We start from the raw sequence: 3,756 nt of genomic DNA, 5'->3' as shown, positions 1-3,756 counted from the left end.
GGGCGGCCCCTGCCTCGAGCAACCTTCAGTGTCAGATCGAAGGCACAAGCTTGGCTCGTTTCAGTTAGACCACAGACATCCTGCTTTTGTTTGTAGCTATCGAAGGCTGATGGCACTGGTTTGGTACCAACCAGTAAGTGGACGAGAGCCTGCACACGGGGAGCTGTGGAGATGCTCTCTGCCACCAAGGAGGAACGTTTCACTGTTCAGCTGAGCCAACACCGGCAAACCTGACATCTCTTCCAGCTTCCACAAGGGCATGGTCCAGCACAGCAAAACATCTCCCTCCTGCGCCTCACCCTTCTGCCAGCGGGAAAAGCTGCAAAATTGTCTCTTTGTAGGACCAACATGTACCAACCCCAGGAACAGCATCCACCTTGCTGCCGAAACCTCCTCTGTGAACCCAAGGACCCACAGCCCCACACGTGGAGCTTCCCCCAGCCCAGTACTGCCGAGCTGCTGCATTTGCTATGCCAGTCTTTCAGCCACAGCAATTTGCAGAAATCACTCACGTTGTCACAACCGTGTCCATCACAACACGCAGCTGCATCTGAAGCAGAAGACAGCCACGGGGTGTTCAGTCTGTTGCATCCACCAGTATCACCCAACCGGGTCGAGGGCTTCAAGCACCCCCCACCCCTGCGAACTCTGGGATGGCACAGAGGCGAGTGCTGCCAGATGTACCCGCGGTTTGAGCTCTCGGGTAAACACAGCCCCCATAGAGCGTCCTCCCAGTTTAAAAACAAGTGTCTCCGAGGGGGCCAGCTGCAGCTCATCCACATGGAGGAGGACGGCAACAATGAACACGTTTGTCCGTGGTTGTGCGACCTCCTAAGCGGTGATTCTCTGAGCAAGAGGCTGTTGCTGACCAGAGCAGGCATACGAGGAAGATCAGTTTTCTGCAATGCTTTGTCATGCAAAGTGCTCCCTATGGGTAGAGGGAAGGGCAGAGGTTGCAGCCAGGCTGCAGCTGCTCCAGGGTTTCCCTCTCCAGGCAGCCCACAGCCCCCTGGCTCCGCTGCCTTCCGTGGTGTCTGGAACTCTGCCCTGCCAAGGTCAGCACTGGAAAAATCCCCTGAACCCCACGACAGCAAAAATAAGTAGGGCCTGAATGGAAAAGCAGTCCCCAGCAGAGTAAGTCACCAGGCTCCCCCGAGCCCGCCCCAGCAGGCCCCTTTGCTGCATGATCGCACAGGAATGTTTGTTTAGATTTTCAACAAAGGCAGATTTTGAACAGTTTAGAAAGAGGAAGACTGGAAGCCAAAACAGTCAGTACAAATTTTTCTACATCTTGTCCCTTACTGCCTGGCACCCAGGTCAGCACTGTGGTTAAATGCCTGTGTTAAGCTCACCCTGGGATTTCATCCCTGCCCTCGCCAAGCAGTCGTCTGCATTTCCTTGCGCATTCCCGTTCAGTGGCTAAGTCCTGCTGTTTGTATTGGAATGTCGTTAAACGTGAACCAACCCAGGGGACTGTACACTCCTCTCCTCAATGCAGAATTACATCCTCCTGTAAAAAACATTGTTTCTGGCTGCCCTCTCTGCACCAGGCTGCTTTTTCCAAAACAAAACCTTTCCCAGAGCCAGCACAACCTACCCGACAAGTGGTTTTTTCAGCTCCTATTTAGAATACTTCTCAAAGATGAAAATCAGATGCAGAGATGACTTAGACTCGGTACATGTACCTTCTTGATCTGAAGGGTGTATCACATAAACCAGACCAGGCCACAGCCAAGGTGATGCATAAAACCAACCAACCAGAGAGCCGCTACCTGCGGGACAGCCAAATCCACCTGGGCCACGTCTCCACGTTTGTCTGGCGCTTGAGAAGTAGCAGAAAATGGGACAAAGAAAGGACAGACAGCAAAGACAGAGCACGTACCATCTCAGTTAGAAGAAGTCGTGCTTGTTGGATCTTAGCCATACCTTGATTTACTGTCATATTTTAGAGATAAAAACACTTAAAGGTGATAAATACCAACCTTACTGTCCAGGACCAGCTGCTTCCCTTCTGAGCTCTCCTGTCCTGTTGAAACTAAAACATCTAAGGAAATTTGGGGTTTTTATTGATGGCTTTTAGATGCTGCAGTGAGTATAGTGGCTCCAGGGGAAGGAGGGGCACCTGCATCAAACCGAAAACCTGGCGCTGTTGACGCCACGGTGAATGTTTCAAAACAGTTTTATACTAAGTTTGTGCAATTCCATTTTCACTTTAGTGCGTGTGTGTCTATAAATACACCCCAATTCTTAATCCACGGGTCAAGACTGCACCATGGCACTGTGACCCATCTGTCATGTACCTGCGCACTGGAGGGGCCCCCTGCAGTCACCTTGCTGCAGCCCACCCGACACAGGACGGCTTTCGATCCTGTCACAGTTTTGCTGCTGTAGGGACAAAAAAAAACACTTGGTAAAACTGCAAAGCAATTCAAGCAGCAAGCTCTCTCCTGGCCCCTCTCCAAGCCAGGTTTTATTCTGCTGCTGCTATGCACTCTGTCTGTGTGACAGACTTCACTCAATCTCATCCTGAATACACATTTCAGCTGCTTTGATTTTTTTTCTGAAGTGTGCTGATAGCCACGCTCAATGATTTAGTTTCATGTAACTTTCAGTGTTGGTTTTTTTTCTGCAATTCTGAGATGAAAAGAAATCATCTCTTACCACATTTCAAAATCTGGATTGCTGCCAGTTTCCTTAAAACAGCTACGATTTGTGCCAATTCAGTAATTTTTAATTACAAAGTCTTTATTTTTCTGCTTATACCACTTTTAAAAACACAGTTCAAACAGATACAATTACAAATTATTTTTCTATCCTAAGATCCATTCTTATTAAAACCCTAGTGCTTACACAGAGACATTTGCATTGCTTCCTGGTGTTCCAAAATGCCTTACATAAAAGTTGCAATTAAATTTAATCATGAAACACAACATTACACTGGGTCACATATTTAGGTAATAGCAGTCTACTTTCCTCAAAATTAAAAAACAACAAGCATGGTAACGCATGAGAAAGCAAACATGTTGCAATATCAAATCAAATACACGGGCAATGATTCAGTAATAATTAAAGTGTGCTTGTTTGTGCTCGGGACATCATTTGAGCAATTCGGCCACACCAGGATCTGGGCAGCAAAGGCTTCACCTCCTTCAGCATCATGTAGTTTTATCATATTAGTTTCGTATTTTCATTTGCTACAAGTTGCTTACGGCTTCTAACGCTCCTCAGGTCATCTCGTGGCTATGCAGCACCGGACTTCCTGGAGGCAGGGTGAACTTTAACTTGTCCAATTACTTCCCTGTATTATGATCTGATTTCTGAAGTGAGTAGAGCACAAACAAAACAAACACACACCCCTTAAGGAAAGCGTAATCACTGACAAATGGTAATGGCAAAGGGGCCACAGGAGGGAAGAGCGAAACACAGCAGCTCCAACAATGGTCATGAAGAGACAAGTGGCCTCAGCAATCGCTGGGTGGTTTTATTCTGTGCCCAGCAGTGGGAGTCACCCCTACAGTGAGTGGGGGAGTCATTTGGGGAAGATGAGGACTAAGATCAGTGTCTCCAGGCAACTGAAACAGCTGTGGCAATGCTTCTGAGGCCTTCATTATTTCTTACAAAGGAGAGAGGGAAAAACTGCAGCCTCACAAGGGCGTCACCCCCACCCTACTGTTTTTTTCTGACAGCAGACTCCCCTGCTGCACTGCACAATGCATCCTCCCAAAGAGCTGCCCTCAGGGGAAAACCAAGACAGTG

Source organism: Mesitornis unicolor, unplaced genomic scaffold (assembly GCF_000695765.1).
Source record: "Mesitornis unicolor isolate BGI_N332 unplaced genomic scaffold, ASM69576v1 scaffold39501, whole genome shotgun sequence".
In the NCBI taxonomy this organism is placed as follows: domain Eukaryota; kingdom Metazoa; phylum Chordata; class Aves; order Mesitornithiformes; family Mesitornithidae; genus Mesitornis; species Mesitornis unicolor.
This window is presented reverse-complemented; position numbering follows the sequence as displayed.